This window comes from Cavia porcellus, unplaced genomic scaffold, assembly GCF_034190915.1.
Source record: "Cavia porcellus strain 051 isolate PalLab524CR breed Dunkin Hartley unplaced genomic scaffold, mCavPor4.1 scaffold_19, whole genome shotgun sequence".
NCBI lineage: Eukaryota > Metazoa > Chordata > Mammalia > Rodentia > Caviidae > Cavia > Cavia porcellus.
The window spans coordinates 1,773,921-1,791,029 of NW_026947502.1; the positions used below are offsets into that span (position 1 = coordinate 1,773,921).

The window sequence follows — 17,109 nt, forward strand, 5'->3', positions numbered from 1 at the left end:
ACATTAAAGGTCCACTAGCAACCATGTCTTCCAACTTTGGGTCTCTGAAATGTCTTTTTCTCCGTCTCATGTCAGACCAGATCCTGTCTAAAATGCGTGGACCATGGCTTTGCACTCCGCTCCGATGTCCTTCTGGGATTTTTCTGGATAGCTGTCGTGGTGTCTTTGTCCTCCTGTGCACCTCACCATTTTAATTTGACTGCTTGGAAGTGTCCTCTTGCTCTCCGTTTCTCCGCAGTTTGACTAGAACGTGCTTGCTCCTGCTTCTCGTTGGGTTTACCCTTTGTGCAGTTCATGCAGTTTCTTGAGTTGGTCAGTTGATGATTCCCCCATATTTGTATACATTTCAATCATTATTTTTTCAAAATATTATTTTCTTCCTAGTCGCTCTCTGCTTTGCTCTGACATTAAAATGACATGTTGGACTGCTTAGCATTGTCTCACTAGTCATGGTGATTCTACTTGTGTTTTAGAAATTACTTTTTATCTCTTTCCTTCAGAATGGAAATTTTTGTGAATCTGTCTCTGTTCATTCTTTCTCTTGCCATATTAAATTTGCTGTTAAGCCAATATGGTAAATTTGATTTCTCCTACTTTTTTTAGTTATAAAAGTTTCATTTTTCCTTTTCACAAAAATTTCCAGTTTTCTGCTGATTATTCACCCATTTGCTTGTTGAGATAAAATTTTTCTTCCAGTTCTTAAATATATTTCTAATGTTGCTTTTAAAGTCCTTGTCTACAGATTTTAACATCTGGGTCATTTCAGGGTATCTTTCAGATACTCTTTTTCTGATTATGAGCTATATTTTTTGCTTGTTTGGATGCCTAGTAATTTTGGGCTATATGCTAGACATTGTGATTTGTATATTTTAAAGCATCTTGAGGATACTTTCTTCCTTTAAAGGGTTTCAGTTTAACAAGCAGTGAGTGTCCTGGCAGCTCTCCATAACCCTCATAAGGTTTCCTTTCTTGTTTGCTGAAGCAGGTTTGTATTACTAATTTACTGCTATGTGACAAATCACACCAAAACCTGGCACTTTAGGACAACAAAAATTCATCATGGCACCATTTTGGAGGACCAGGGCCTTGGGAATGACTGGGTTCTGTGGTTCTGTTTCGGGGTTTCTCCTGAGTGGGGTGTCATCAAGCAGTCACTTGGGGCTACAGCTGCACTAGGAGTACCAGCGGCTGCAGGAAATGCTACCCCACAGCTCCTCGCTGGCGGTTCCGGCTCCTTGCTCGTTGCTAGGTGCTGGCTGGAGCCTGTGCTCCCCTCCCACTCGAGTTTCTCCATGAGGGGTGTACTAGGCTTGGAATGGTGAGGGCCCAGGTAAAGGCATGGATAGGGGAGGTGAGCGCCCTGGGGGCCATCGAGGAGGCTGGCTACAGCTGCCACGGGTCTAGAGTAGCCCTTCCTCGAGGGCGGGGACTCAGCCCCCACGCACGTGAGGTGGGCAACCTTCTGGCTGGAGTTCTTTTCTGCAGGGAACAGCTTTGTGCACTGTGGGATGTCCAGCCGCATCGCCGGTCCCCACCCGCTAGGTGGCAGTGACGCGTCCCCCATGGCAGTCACAGCCACCTCCAGACACTGCCCAGCTTCCCTCGTGGGGCGGGCAAAGCTGTCTCCTCCCTGCCCAACAGAGAGCTGCCCTGGAGGACCCGGTCTTCCTCCAGGAGATGTGGGCAAGGACACGTCGTCTTCCAGGTCTCCCTGCTCGCCGTCTTACACTCTGCTCGCTTGGGCTGAGCTCGGGGGTTCTCGGCCTAGCCTTGGTGCACCTCGCAGTGCTGCCATCTTCGGGGGTCCCCCATGTGGGGGTCACCTCGGGCCCTCTCCTCTCCGCGTTACCCATGTGCAGCCCCTGTGCTCTGCTCAGCGTCCTGCTCAGGGTGCGGCCCTGGGGCTCAGCTGCTGGCACCTGCACCTGTACCCTCTGCTGTCCCCTGCCTTCCACGATTGCTGTCAGCAGTTTTGCACCTTCTTAGTCACTTCAGCTGCGGCAGGGACGAGCCCGAGCCCCGGGCCGGGCAATCTCAGTGTGGTGTCTTTGGCCTGGTGCCCAGGGTGGTGGTACTGGGAGGTGCTGCGAACCTGGAAGGGGTGGGGTCCAGGGGGAAGGCCCTTGAAGGGGCCAAGAGGGTCCCCGCTCTCTCCCCACCGAGTCTTCCTGGCTTCAGATGTGTGCATGCGCTGCCTCAGACCGGTGAGGCTGCCTGATCTTGGACCTGACCTTCAGAACTATGAGCCCAAATAGACCTCTCTCTGCTTCAAAAGCAGCCTGTGTCAAGTATTTTGTTATAGCGATGCAAAGCTGACTAATACAGGAACCAATTTAAACAAGTGAGAAGATTCCATTTCAACATTAATCTCCCCACTGCTCTTAAAAAAACCATGGCTTTCACCCTGTGGACAGTTCCATTCATCTTCTCCGTAGGCTGCTGTTTTCCTCATTTCTGTGAATCCCAAAGTCTCTACCTTTGCCTCATAAAAAAAGGAAAGACAAAGTGAATGGATGGTGTAAATCTTCTCACAAGTCCAGACTTTCACAAGTCCAGCTCACATTCAAGTCAGCGATCCCACCACCACCACCAAATTGGTACTTCTGAGGAGCAGGTGAGAGCCAGGGATAGAAAAACCCTGTTGTGATCTGTACGTGCATCAGAGTGTACGTAAGAACACTCTAGAAGCTTTTCTGACCCAGCGATTGTCCCATGGATCCGCCAGACTAGGTTAATCATACGGTCACCAGCACGCAATTCCAAGAGCAGACGCCCTGAGGGGTTTGCTCTGATGTGGTTGTCTGAGTCCAGTCAGAAGCTACACATTTTCCCGTGGCCTCTGGCTGGAGAACCTTCAGTGGCCAGAAAGATTACTGAAAGAAAGTTCAAAGAGGAGCAGGACACTTCATCACGTGTGTCAGGGCCGTCGTCTGGTCTGTATCCTGCCCCACCCTGTTTGGGATTCCAAGTGAGAGGAGCATATCCAGCCTCAGTGGGGATCTCAGTGGGGTTTGCAGATGCACATACACAGAGGGTCCCTGGTATATAAGAAAAGAATGAAGATGGGGGTGGTGTGACCTGGGCCCACTGCAAAGTACGTTTCCCACTCAGGCAACCTCTTTCCAAAGTGGAGAACTTGGAGCTGGTCACACACAGCGCCACATGGCTCTGCCTGAGGCCTGGCAGTCCATAGTTTCTGGCTCAAGCTCCAGGTGCATGAAGTGGAAGACATCACAGCCAGTTGCCCTGGGTGTCAGTTATCTCATCTGGGTAGATGGGCTCTTTTCAGTAGCTCGGAAGTTTCCTGATGGAGTTGGGGCCCAGGACAAAAGGCCTTAAGTGAGCTTGATGGCCACTCTGAGCTGGCCCCGACTGAGTGGCCCTTGGTGCCTTATCCCATGCCTGGGACCACACCCTTCTGTACATTCCCCTCCTCAGTTTGTAGCTAAGTTGTCTGAGTGGCACAGGGCAGCCTGCCATTCGCCGTCCCTGGCTGCCACCTGCATTTGCTCTGTGGGCTTGGCTTCCTGAGACTCCGCTGTGATCACTCGGGTGCTGGAGTCCTGAGGCCTGTGGAGTGAGACAGAAACAAGGACAGGAAATGCCCACCTGAGCCCAGGGGTCCATGAGAGGTGGTCATACTAGACCCCCACACCCCAAACTCCACTCCTTGTCCACAGCAAGTAGCCCCCCCCCCCGTCCACGCTGGTGGCCATGTCCCCTGTGTCTTCTTCCTACAGTCTCACCCAGTTCTTCACATTCAGAGGCCTCTCCGCATGAGCCTGGGTCCCCAGCTGGGCCAGCGGGGAGCCAGTGACATCTGCACCTCTCCTGTCTCCTTAGCACGCTTTGTTGAGTCCCACGCATTTTTCCAGGTGTTCCTGAGAAATATATGTTGCTCATTTTTAACTGTTATTTTAAATGTTGATATCGATTCTCTTCAGAGATTTAGAGAGCATAATTCAATGTCTGAGTTTCATTTTTAGAGATACCACACAACTAGGAATAGACAGACACTCCCGTGACTTTATGACAGCTGTTACGGAGTCACCCTTTGGCATCTCCGGGGGACCCATTTCAGCCCTCTTCAAAGCAAAATCCAAGGAGGCCCAAGTCCCTTATGTCAAGTGGTGTGATACTTGAATGGAATCCATGCACATCCTCTTGCATACTCTGAATGTCCTCTAGGTTACTTATAATACTTAATATAACATGTGCCATTAAAGAGTTGCTACCGCCATTATTTAGGGCATAAGGACAAGAAAAAGTCTTGTCATTTATGACTTGAGGTTGGTTGAATCTACAAATGCAGAACTCATGGATACACAGGGCCAAAGTGTGTTCTAAAGGTCTGTAGCAACTAGGGCACAGGAAGACATTTAGACTCACTCCTCTCACTGTGACCAGGCTGGGTGAGGAGCGCTCCTCACCTTTACTGTTTGTGGAGCTTAATAAAGTCCCTATTTGGATCTTGCTCAAGTAATAAGGAATAAAAATGACATAAGGCCTGTCAGGGTCTGAAAAACAAGTTGTTTATTAGTATTAAAATCCTGGTTATTTGCAGATGATAACTATATATATATATCCTAACAGATCAACAGACAAAACAGTAGAACTAACGAAGAATTTAAGCAAGGTTTCTGGATACAAAGATGCTGTCAGCTTCTCTCAAGGTCAGCAACAACTAACTAAAAAGTGTCACAGAGGCAAGTCACCCAGTTTGTGAGCACACCAGAGTCCCTGGGGCGACACACCCAGTGGCTTGTGTCTCCTTGTCCCGTGTTCTGTACTTTTCATCCTCTGCCCTGTGCGTCTCTTCTGCTTGGTCCTTACTGGGTTTTATTCTTACAGCAGGCTGGCAGATGGACTAAAGCTAAAGGCTGTAAGTACTTTATCTAGAATGTGTTAGTTACTTTTTTTCTCATTGCCGGGACAAAATACCCAACATCCAAAGTTAAAGGAGGAAAGGTTTACTTAGCTCACAATTTGTGGAGGTTTCAGTCCATAATCTGCTGGGTCCAAGGCAGGGTGGCGTGGTAGAAGAGAGAACAAACAGCCAGAACAAAAAGGAGGCGCACGAGAGAAGCCTCTTTCCCAGCCTTACCTCGGATGTAGGCCACACACCCCAGGGTGGGTGCAGGACTCACACCCGTCATCCCAGCGCTGGACCATGAGTTGATCACAAACTCTAGAAGCCTGCACCGTTGAATATTTGAGGCTTTGGGGGGACATCCAGACACAAAACATAACACAGAAACTGGGGCTTTTAAAATTCAGTTTTGGGGCTGGAAAACAGGCTCCTTTCTTTGTACGTGGTCTTGTGAAAGAACCACTACTTTCAGTTCTACTGCAATTCCAAGGATTGAAGCAATAGCAGAATTACCCTGGCCCTTGGCTTCAAACAATTCCAAACCAGCTGTAAATATGTAAGCCCTCTGTCGGCCTTACCTGATGATGAGACACTGACAGCCAAATAAATTCTCTTTGTAGAAAAATGAATGATCGTATATGAGCAAATGTACTGTAAAATGTTAATGTTAAAAGTGTACTATAAAATATTTCATAGGAACTAGTTCTTAGTGAAAAATGACTAAGAAAAAAACCACAAAAACCTTGCAATTTGCAATAGCAAAAACCTAAAAGTCATAGTGGAGTCAACCTAACCAAGACTACACAGGTCCTTTTTAGGGGGTAATTAAAGATTCTGCACAGGACACAAAAGGAGTCCTTACTCCCTGGGAGCCCGGCCGCGTGGATGGATGAGGCGACCTAACGCGACCCGGCCCCCACTCTTCCTGATTCAGCTGTGCGTCAGATGTAGTTCTGATCAGATCCGACTGGAGATGCTGAGGAAATCAACAAGCTCATTGTGAAGTTTGTGTAGAATCAAAGTTTGTGTGCACACTCGTTCCCCATTTGTATGCAATCCAGGCCCCAGAGTGACGGCCTGGGGGTGGGGAAGGTGATTAGGTGGTGAAGATGGAGCCTCATGAGTGAACTCTGGCCCTCACAGGACGCCCCGGGGCTGCCTGGCCCTCCAGCTGTGGAGCAGTGGTGAGCCGGGAAGCACCTCGAGCTTGGACTTCCAGCCTCTAGAGCTGTGAGAAACAGTCTCCCATGGTTCCTGAGCCACCCAAAGGGACCACAGTTCACACACAGCTGCATAAACTGCAGCAGTGTGTTTGGTAGCTGGGAACCCGTGTACGCCGCTGCAGGAAGAGACACAGGCTCAGACTTCGGTCCCTCTCCACGGACACTGCCCGAAAGCCTCACGGAGAGAAGGAAGCAGAGGGGGCAGCATGGTCAGCCCACCGGTGTTCACACCAAGAGCACAGCTGCAGGGCCGAGGCCCCCACACCCCAGCTGAGCATGCCTCTCGGGCCTTACGGAGAGGCCAGCGGCGGGCACGGGAGGAGGGGAAAGGAAGTGGCACAAATACGCCAGGGCTTCACGTGTCTGCATTTTTTAAAAGCTGAATTCTCAGGAGTATGGTTGCAGTGCAAATCGCTGGAGCCTAGGTTTAAACAAAGAAATACGTACTTAGCCGAGCAAGTTCTAGGTTTTCTAATAAATTCATGAAATCGTTTCTTCTTATATAGAGGACAGATTAATACATAGGGGAAACTGGGTTTTAATTCAGGGGAAATGATCTTAATTCACATAGTGTCTCAGATCTCATGGTGAGTTCTTGAAGATTTATAAAATAACTAAAAATTGAAAGGAAAAGTGGCTGCATGTTGTCTAAGCTCTGCATTCTCTTTTCTTTTCTAGTGTTGGGGTCAAATCCAGGGCCTGGCAAATGTTGGTCCAGCGCAGTCGCTGACTGCTGTCTCACCCCGTGAGGCTGTGTTAGCAGTGGATGGAGCGGACACCAAGATGCCTCCACCCCACACGTGTCAGGAGCGGCGTGCTCGGCTGTGATCCTTGTGTGTGTAGCTCTTTTGTGCTCTTGGTCACCAAGCCCCACAGATGCGCTCTGCCTTGTGGTGAGCTGGCTGCGCTGCAAACCCACCGCGAGCTGATATTTCAAAGACAGACTTAACACACGCAGCCCACCAAGCATCCTAGCTTCGCCTGCCTGAATGTCTCCAGAGCATTGCTCAGCACGCAGTTGGCGGTGGTATCACACCCGGAGCCCATTGTGTAAATTGACTCTCTCGTGTGACGTACATAGCACTTGTAGCCCAGAAATGCTTGCCAGCTGGCACGCTGTGGAACTGGTTTTTCCCTAGTGATGGTGGGGCTGACTGGGAGCTGCAGGTGCTGCTGCCCGGCGTCGGAAGAGAGGATCTGACCCCATATTGCTAGTCTGGGAAAAGAGCCAGATTCAAAATTCAAAACTCAAAGCAGGATGTTGTGCATCACTAAAAAGCTGAAAAAATCGCAAGTGGGACCATTATAAAGCCGGGACAGCCTGCGTTTCCACTGCAGGGGTGAGGCTCAGAGAGGGAGGTGAGGCTGGGCCCGAGCTGCTCACAGCGGCTGGGCTTTGAACACAGCCCAGGCCCAGCTTCTTCCCGCCTGCAGAGGAGGATCAAGGCGGCTGCATCACAAAGCCACACGCAGCCAAGGCCGAGCCACAGGTGGGAAGCGCGAGTGCCACCGAGGTGAAAATGAACCTAGGTACAAGGCTGAGTGCTCAGAGAGCGTGGAGAAGGGTTTTACTTAGAAAGAAACCAAAACGGCACACGAATGTTGCAAGAACGGCTTCACTTTGTAAGTCACTAAAAAGATGGCGAGCACGAATGCGTTATGCATTATCATCTCCGTTATTAGGCTACAAAAACGCACGTGGTGCCTTGGGGCAGGCTGGCAGAAAGCACGCACACGGTCACCCTATCCGCGAACCTGAGGCGCAGTGCAGACCCACGCCACGGATGGCACCAAACCCCGCGTTCACTGCTCTCCCTCTTGCATTCACAACTCTCTGGCAATTAGACATATTAAGGAATAGACAGCAACCACTAACACAGCGGCACAGTTACAACAGTGTGCTGTAACAGAAGTCATTCAAGGCCTCAGAACTGTTATTTGTGGAATTTTCCAGGTAAGAGTTTCAAACCGCCATTGACTGCAATTAACTGACTCCCTGGAACGTGACTGCAACAAGGCGGCCTGCTGGGTGAGGAGGAGGCGCCTCACGGTGGGGCCAGAACCGGGCAGTGGCTCCCTCTGTCCCCAGGGCCTGCGTGTGTTTGAGGAGCTGTCATTCTCTCCACATAAACCCGGCCAGTGGCAGAGCCAGGTGAGGGGCTCTGCACCACGCAGGAGGAGGCTGAGGCAGGAGCAATCTGAACCCTCAGCGTGCCGAGTGCACCATCGGGGAGGCCGCTGCTGCCGTGCTCCTCTTGGGGCTTCTGCTCTGTCTCAGCCCAGCCCCATCCTCCAGGGTGGGTGGGCTTCCTGCCAGGCCTTCAGGCTGTGGAAACTCATGCGTGGTTCTCTGGTTTCCTTGTTGGATTTTTCCGACTATAACTTCTAAGACAGGAACAACGTGCCCCTCCACATCCCCTCCAGGGGTCACCTCTTCCCTGAACTGATCAGGAAACGCAGGGCCAGGAGCAGGAGTACTCAGGTGACTGTGGCCTGGCGTGGTGTCAAGCACTCGGAGCTTAGGGCCTTCGGATTCCTTTTTCCCTGAGAGTCGGTCGGTCAAGTGCAGACGCCTCTCTCGGGCTGGGGTCACTAAGTCCACTTAGTGGTGCTGTTATCTCCTCAGACATGGGGAGCTCTGTGGGTTTTTCACACGTACTCAAAGGAACCGACGGCAGAATGACCAGGATTCAGGACCAGGATACGAGACGAGCAGGTTCTAAAGATGCCAGACACGTTGTCCAGGGCGGGTCCTGTGTGCGTCGTCCCTTAGCTGTGAGAAGAGCTGGACATGCCAGGCATGGGGCTGGCCACTGCGCATCTGTCACTCCTATGTCAGTCCTCACCACTGTGCTGCACGCCAGGGGTCACCGCTGCCCTGAATGGACGAGGAAAGGTGGGTTACAGTCCCCACAGGACACCCTCCAGGTACCCGGCTCCAGCCACATGACCTCATCAGGACTCAGAGGCCGCTGTGGCCTGGCAGATGCTGGCGCTGGTGCTTAGGACATTCCTGGCTGGAAGGGGTGCTGTGGGGCCTGCTGCTCCCCTGCTTCAGCATCCTTCCCCAAGGTCTTCTCTGCTCATGGCTCAGGGTAGAGGATTTGCATTTCTAGCTAAAACAGAGACAGCAGCCTGACCGAAGGTGGCCTTGCTGTGCCCCTGAGATCCTCCCCCTGAAGCCTCAGTGCAACGGCATCTCCAGCGAGCCTGCACCTGGCTCGGAGGCAGAGCATGGCCCCAGCACCCCATGCTGAGCTTTGGGGTGATCTCCACTGCCAGACCATCCCTGACAAGTGCACTCTGAAGGTGCTGGTGGGACTGGTTGCCTGTTACCGAGAACCCCAAAAGACCCTTAATTGGGAAGCCCTTTGCCCACCTGACATCCCACATCCAGGTCCAGTGTGCAGTGTCCTTCTCCCCGTCTGCTCTGCGTGCTTCTTGCTAGCTTGCTAGTGGATGTGAATATTTTCCCAAACCATCATGCTGGGTCTAGAGTTTTCTTTCCTGGAACAATGGAGAATTGTGGTCAAATTTAGGACATTTAATCTCTCTCCTGAAATCCTGACAAAAATCCTCCCAGGGTGACATCCAAACCTCAGGCTGGCTGAGTTCCGCCCCCACCCGTCGCCAGCCACAGCCCTCAGGCAGCCGCACACCCAAGGCCTCAGCCCCGCGCTCCCTCATGGTCATGCGCTGTGACACCTGCCTGCCTTGGCACAGGTGCCCGCGAAGCGGGGCCCTGCAGGGACCGATGTGTGCTTGTTCCCTCCCCCCTTGCTTATGTGACCAGGAGATGAGACATTTTTGTGGTCCAGGGACAGAAGTAGGAAGGTAGCTTTTCGGAGCAACCTTCACAACCAGCTTACCTCCGCATGACAGAGGGTCTCTGAAGCGGAAGGGGTGGCTGCAGCCGAAAGAGCATCATGGTGGTCTCTTCCTGTTTCTCCCTGCTCCTGGAGCTCTCTGCAGCCTGAGGAGGCAGGGTCCAAGCTCGGGACCAGGCCACGCGGCTTGGTGGCCCATGTGCCTGGGTCCACGGCAGGGCCACCTTGCTGAATGGATGGTGGTGCACAGGCCGGAAGCTGCCCATACCTCTGCCCATGCTTCCCAGTGGACAGCACTGTGTGGAAGTGACCAGTCTGGCTGGTTGCTGCCCTCACAGAAACAGTCAAAGAGGGGCGTCTGCTGGATGGTGGGCCCACGCGCCTCTCCTGGGCTTGGCAGCCAGCCCCACTGCGGACCTGGCATCCTTCTCTACCTTTCTCTGTGGACCCTTCCTGATGAGCCCCTCTTTCTGGCACCTGTCCCTAGTGGGTGCCTCTCTCTTTCTGCACCTGCGCAGAATGGAGGGCCCTGGGGTTCTGGAGTTCTCGTGGTATTACCCGCGATCGCCCACAAGGGGAGCTGTGGCGCTCTCCCGGCCAGACAGACCAGATTGAAGAGGGGCCTGAGTGGGGAGGGCCCCGTGGTTGCTGTGGGGCTACACATCCGGGGATTTAACCAGCCATGGAGTATGCAAGAAACGGCATCTTCACTGAACTTGCTCAAAGCTTTTCTTGTTCTTTTCCCTCTGTCAGTGGTGGAGAGCCTACGGCCTGAGCGCCCCAGCGGGCTGTTGTAGCCCTACCCTGCCCAGGATAATAACTCTACACAGCACTCACACTGTGTTAGATATTTTGCATTATCTAGAGGTGCTGTCAAGTGCTTGGAGGACAGGTTAAGGTATGTGCAAATATATCATTTTATACAAAAGACATGAGCATCTGCAGATTGGAACATCTGCAGGTGGGTCACAAAAGCAATTCCCAGATACGGAGGGATAAGTGTATTTTATGGGGGTCGCAGAGAAGGCTGGGTTGGGTATTGAAATGACACCGGAAGGAAGAGAGGAGGAAGTCACGTGGCACCTGGTGGAACCGAGCCTCAGGCAGATGGGTGGGAATGCACCTGGCCTGTTTAAGGAAGAGCGGGGAAGCCGTGGAGGGCTTGGGGAGCAGAACGAAGGGGATAAAGATGCCCTGGACTGCATACAAAACAGGCTCTGGACTGCAAGGGGCCCAACAGACTGAGGGAGCCGGGCTGCCACGAGCCCTTCCCTCTGGTCGAAAGGTCCCTGGTAGAGAGCGCCTGCTTGGGAGAAGCGCTGGCCAGCGCCGTGCCGGGCTGGTTGCTCTGGTGCCTTCCACACCCTTGCATCTGGACTCCCTGCTTCTGCTCCTCTCTTGGGGAGCCTTGAAGACTGTTTGATGAGGCCCAGACCCATAACCCTCATCCACAGCGCTGTCTACTCTGAACACACCCTGGCCACTTCCTGAGGGTCAGACACACGTGAGCTCATGGGCCATCTGGATGTCCTACCCATGCAGGCCTGCAATTCCCTTCTCCTGGGTAACACAGCCAGCTTGTCACCCTGTAATCCCTGCCTGTTAAGATACGGAAACCACCCACAGGCTTCAGCTCCTATGCCAGTCCATTATGGAGTTTTTGCTTTTCTGGAGAGAGATGCCAGCTGTTCCTGGAGGTCCAGTTCACACAGCTCTTCCCTGGGGACCCCTGGAGTCTGTCTGAACTGGGTGAAGTGCTGTGGTTGTAGGGTCCACCTCTCTGGTCAGCAGAAGCCTGGGCTGTTAGGATTCATGGCTGCAACTGCAACTCAAGGCAGCTCTAGGACTCACTCAGCAAGTTCCTGAGACTTGGAGACTTGGTAGACAGACACTGCCTTCCCACGGGTCTGGAGGTGCTCCGAGTCCACGGTCAGAGTACCTGTGTGTTGGAGATCTGGTGAGGGCTTCTCTCCACTGCCAAGATGGCACCCTGTAGCTGTGTCCCCTGGGTGGGCAATAGAAGGGTCAAGGAACACTGGGGTTCCTCTTCATTTATCACACTGGCTGTCTTAGTTACTTTTCTTTCATTGCTGGAGCAGAATACCTGACACCCAACATGAAGGAAGCAGACGTTTACTTAGCTCACTGTTTGTGGAGGCTGCAGTCCATAATCAGCTGGCTCCAAGGCAGGGTGGCGTGGCACCGGGGCAACACTTCAAGACAGCAGCCAGCAAAAGCAGCCAGAGCAAAAGAGGGAAGAACAAGCCTCTTCTCCTCCCTTGTATTGTATGCAGACCTCCCCCTCTCCAGGGCAGAGGTAGCACTCACCCATCTCCGTGCCCTCCTCTTGCACAGGCTGAGGATATTACAAAGTAGGAATGTGGCTGGCTGCTGAGTCTCTTAGTTCAGCTTCTTAACTGCTCAGTTCAATGCAGTGTATCAACCGTAACACTGACCACTCAGCTCCCACCCCTGAAGTGGGGATGAGTGACATTCACAGCATAGCACTCTGTCCCGTTTCCCAAATGTATGGCCTCATTTGCAGAATGTATTTATTCCATGCTAATAGCTCCTAAAATCTCAAATTTTTTGTGTCAGTTTATAACTACAGTTCAGAGTCCTATCTATATTGGAAGTGAGAGACTCCAGTCCCGGTCTGTCCTGAGCGAATCCCCCTCACTGTGAGGGAACAGGAGTGTGGCTGCGCCCAGAACTCTGCTGCTGCCAGGGCCGGTGCGCCCAGACCTCGCCTTCCACCTCTCCCTATCCCAGGCTGCTGCTCACTGCAGACCTGTTCCGTAGCCTCTTCCTCAGGGCTTTTGTTCAGCTCAAGAGCACCGCGGATGGACACTAGCTGGCCTTGTGTAGGCCACATGCAACCTGTAGCAGGAGTAGGGCACCGCTTTGGACTGGCGGCTCCCCTCCTGGCCAGAGATGACCAAAGTTTTCCCTACTCGGGTGAGGTGTGGGCAAGGCTTGGCGCATAACTGCCAATGACACCTCTGCATCCAGGCTCCCAGGCTCGTGCCCGAGACCCTCCTCACAGCTGTCCAGATGTGGGGAAGGACAAAGAAATGCACCTGTCAACCATGGTCATTACATCTACAGGCAGCGATCATCCACCCGCCATGTAGAACCTGTGTCCAGTGTGTTCAATCAACAATTCTCTTCCCACAGGAGCAGTTACTCCCATCCTCTACGTAGAGAAACTGAGGCACAGAGGCCTAAAGTGACTCTGAAGATCACCAGCCTAGCTGGTCTGCTGGGTTGGAAACTTGGCCTTTTCCTCCCAAAATGTTATGACCATGGACAAGTCCAGACAGGAAAAGAAGATTCTCCGAAACACAATGCAATGGAAACAAAACAAAATGTGTAAATATAAGAAAAGCAAAATAAATCAGCCAGATGAAGTGAACTGATATCTTTCACAGTCAAAGACGGCACCACTGCAGGAAAAGAGCCACCACTGTGCCACCATGTTAGAAGTGGAGGGCTAGGGAGACTTGGCTGACAGAATAAGCCCCCCAGGATGACCAAAGGTCCAGGACTCCAGGTGGGCGGTGGGAAGCCACACGGGTGGGGGATGCGTGAGGAAGGGGTCCAGCCTCTCCTCTCCACCAGGGCTGGGCCGAGGAAGGATCATGCCAGCCGGCTCCGGGCTCTGCATCTGGGCGTCCTGTGCCCAGGCTGGTGCCTGTAGGAGCTGTGGCTGGCAGAAGGTCTTTGACGGCACCCTGCTTCCCCAGCCCCTTCTCACAGCTGTCTGCCAGCCATGGCAGATGCACCTGCAGGTGTGTGGTTCAAGGCCCTGTCAAACTGTGGCTGCTCCCACAGCAGACAGGATGCCACAGTCCGCCCTGAGCTGAGAGGATGCACTGCCCACATCCTCCCTCGCCTGGGACCTGGGGAGGGGGCTCTGTCTCAGGTCCAGCAGGTGAGCGTGCTGCAGCCCTGGGGTCGGCCTGCCCGCTCCAGCCAGGAGCTCCAGGCCTGGAAGCTGCTGAGCTGGGAGCTGGGAGCAGCTGGGCCTGGTGTCTGAGAGCTGTGTCTTCTCAGGAGTTGCAAACAAGGGATGCGCGTGTTGTTGCTGGGATACGGCGGAGCCCCAGGAAGCTGGGCCAGCTGCTCGCTGGCAGTGGCATTGATTTTACCAAGGGCTGTATGTGTCTGGCCCTGCGGAGCCCGCGTCTGGGCAGGCTGGGGTCTGTGAGCCGGGCCTGGCTGCCAGGGGCCCTGAGGATACGGCTGTGAAGTGAGCCTTGAAGGTCATGTCTCTTGGGGACTGCCATGCTCAAGGCCATGGCCCTGTCATGTGGTGCTTTTGGGGCGCTGTGGCCCTGGTGGAGCCCACCTTCGGGGGTGGGGTACAAAGCCAGGTGAGGTCGGTGCTGAGAAGGCAGTGGAGGAAGGGAAGCAGCTAAGCTCTAACGTCCTACAGCGCGGTCCACAGGGACTGGAGGTTTGATTAAAATCCAGGAGAGAGGCATCCGGGGCTCCAAACAGAGGAATGCCATGTGTTTCAGCAGATCAACTGCTGGTCATCGGTTTGAACATTACACACATCACATGCAGGCACGAAATGATCACACAGTATCCCACAAACACCAGCAGGCATCTTGTGTCACTTGAAAAAATGTGGGGCAGAGGAAAAGTCCCGCGGTGGAGGAGATCAGCGGTGACCTCGGACAGCTGCCGTCCCCTGGCGGAGCCTGCTTCTCATCTCTAACGTGGGGTGGGGAAATAGTTCAGACCTCGGAGGGCAGTTGAGAGCCTGCAGTGAGGTAGAAGATGAGGCTTCTAGGACATCGCAGGTGCTCACCGGGGCAGGGGCCGAGTCACATCCTCCCTGAGCGCCTGCATTTAAGTTGCACCCAGGACCTCGCCATGGCACTCGGAGATGGGCCCTGAGAGAGGACTGGTTCAGGTGAGGTTGGTGGCGCCCTTGCGGAGACTCAGGCACACATGGAAGGAGCCCACGGGGCCGCTGAAAGAGGACAGCACCGGCACCCAGGCCTGGCCTCGCGGTGGGGGTCTGGGGTGGTGGGAGGGCCCTAAGCTCTGTGCTCTGCGGCCTGTCGTAGGCTCCAGCACTCTGGTCCTGCTTGGGCTGAGGTCTGTGCTTGCTGTGTGTGAGTGGACTTTATTCCTCTATCCCTCCCTCCCTTTTCCCTTCCCCTCCCTCCCTTCCCCTCCCTTCCCCTCCCTCTCTCCCCCCCTCCCGCTATTTCCCTGCAGCACAGCACTGAAAGCTGCAGCCTTGCAGGCTGCCCTGGGCGCACAGGCAAGATTTTTCTCACCAAGGCAGGGATGAACCTCCTTGGGGGCATGTAGAGTGTTAATTTTAATTTTAATAGATTTTCCGTTCACACTCATCACTCTAACGACCTCCCGAGACCCCAGGAGTCTGCCGCAGCGGTCTGTGCCCTCACACCTGAGGCGCAGGACCGAGTCTCCAGGGCACAGAGCAGAGGTGAGGGCCGGGCACTCCCACAGCCGCTGTCGCAGCCGGGACAGCCGGGGCCAGGGAGAGGGAGCCCCTACCTCTTCTCCCCCTCTGCCAGGACACGCTGGCTGAGAACTCAGAAGAGGAGCGGTGCCGCTTTTTCCTCCCGACTTCCAAGTATCAATCCTGGATCCTAGGACAAAGACACGGGGACTCCCAGGCCCGACCCAAGGGGGCCGGGCTCTCCTTGCTCCCTGTCCACTCCCAGACACCCCAGGGGCTGCAGGGCGGGCATCCCCGCCCCCAGGGAAGGATTTAAGGCTCCGAGTGACGAAGGCCCTCCAGGCTTGGTCCTGGAGCCACAGCTCTGCCTGTGCGCCCGCCCTGCCAGCCTTTCCGGCTCTCTCCTCTGCCGGGCAGGGATGGGCTAGAGAGCCGGGGGCAAGGATCCCAGGTGGAAGGGAAGCCCCAGAGGGGTAGAGCCGGCCGGCTGTTGTTCAGGACTGAGGGCCGTGTCCAGAGGGCTGTGAGCTGGGGCTAAAGTGGGAGGGTGGGGAAGAGGCCCAGTCTCCAGGCGGAGCTGGTTTTCTGGTTGGTTCTCTGGGCTCCGGCCAGTTGCTGGGTGTCCAGAAGTGGCCTGGACACACTTCTTTGGGCATTTAGAGGCAGAGCAGACAGTTGCCATGTGAAATCCCTCAGGGCCAGTTGCTAGGGCACAGGCTGAGTGGCATTTGTCTCCTGACTGTCCCCAAGGCTGACATCCCTGATGGAGGGTCGGCAGCCGGTTTCTTCTGAGCTCTCTGTGCTCAGCCATGGAGGGCCACCTTCTCCCCATATCTCGCCAGGCCCCTCTCGGGGTTCGGTCTGCCCATAGCTGTCTCCTGACATGGACTCGGGTCCTGTTGCTTTGGGGTGGCCCTGTGTGACCTCATTTCCTCGCTGTCCCTTCCTGAAGGACTCTGCCTCCAAATAACCCACTTTCCGGGGCACTGGGGCTCAGCATCTCCAATACGAATCTGGAGCGAGGCGTCATAATTTAGGCTACAGCACCCCTGATAGCTAACCGTTGAGCTTCTTTTTTGAAATGTGAAAGTTCTGTAGGGAACAAAGCAGCCCTTCCTGTGCTGCCCGTGCTTGGGGATGGCCTGAGGGACTCACCTCAGGCACGACCTTGAACCCAGCACCACCCAGAGCACCGTGTGTGACCAGGAGCAGGGGCTGCAGCTTGGTCTGCTGGGTGGACTGCTGCAGAGCCCCTCCTGGGGCTGCGGGTTGGGCAGGGCAGGACAAGGGGTGTCTGCGGAGGGGAGAGGGGTGTCCCTCCCTGCAGACCTGAGCAGGCCCCGGAGAGGGCTGGAGGGGCAGGGATGGTTGGCCATTGCTGGACAGAAGATGGCGTGCCAGGCACTAGGAGTCCATGCATGACGCCCCTCGTCTGGGTCTTGGTGGTCCCTGAGGTCTGCGCAGGACCCCAGTGGTGGACTTTTGGGTGGGTGGGAGTCTGGCGCCACGTTCATGCGGGAACAGAGTGGAGCTGGAGGGTGGGGGTTGGGGGCAGCAGCAGGATGAGCAGGTGATAGAGCCGCCGCCGTCCCCTGCCCACCTTGGCTCCTGGGCTGCACTGAGTCTTGGGCCAGGTCAGGTGTGGGGCTGGGCTGGGCCCAGGGGGGCACAGGAAGAATGCGAGGCCCAGGCTGTGCCTGTGCAGACGGGCAGGGCCTGGGCATCCTCGGGGAAGATGGGAGC

General features: G+C 54.4%; 1 long non-coding RNA gene across 1 annotated transcript in view; it reads left to right on the forward strand.

Moving 5' to 3' along the window:
* The window catches only part of LOC134471562 (uncharacterized), a 35,653-nt gene extending 22,318 nt beyond the window's left edge, over window positions 1–13,335 (forward strand). The window contains exon 2 of the long non-coding RNA XR_010041004.1: window positions 6,772–13,335. This is a non-coding gene — a long non-coding RNA (uncharacterized LOC134471562). The remainder of the gene's footprint in view (window positions 1–6,771) is intronic.
* The last annotated feature ends 3,774 nt before the right edge of the window (window positions 13,336–17,109 follow it).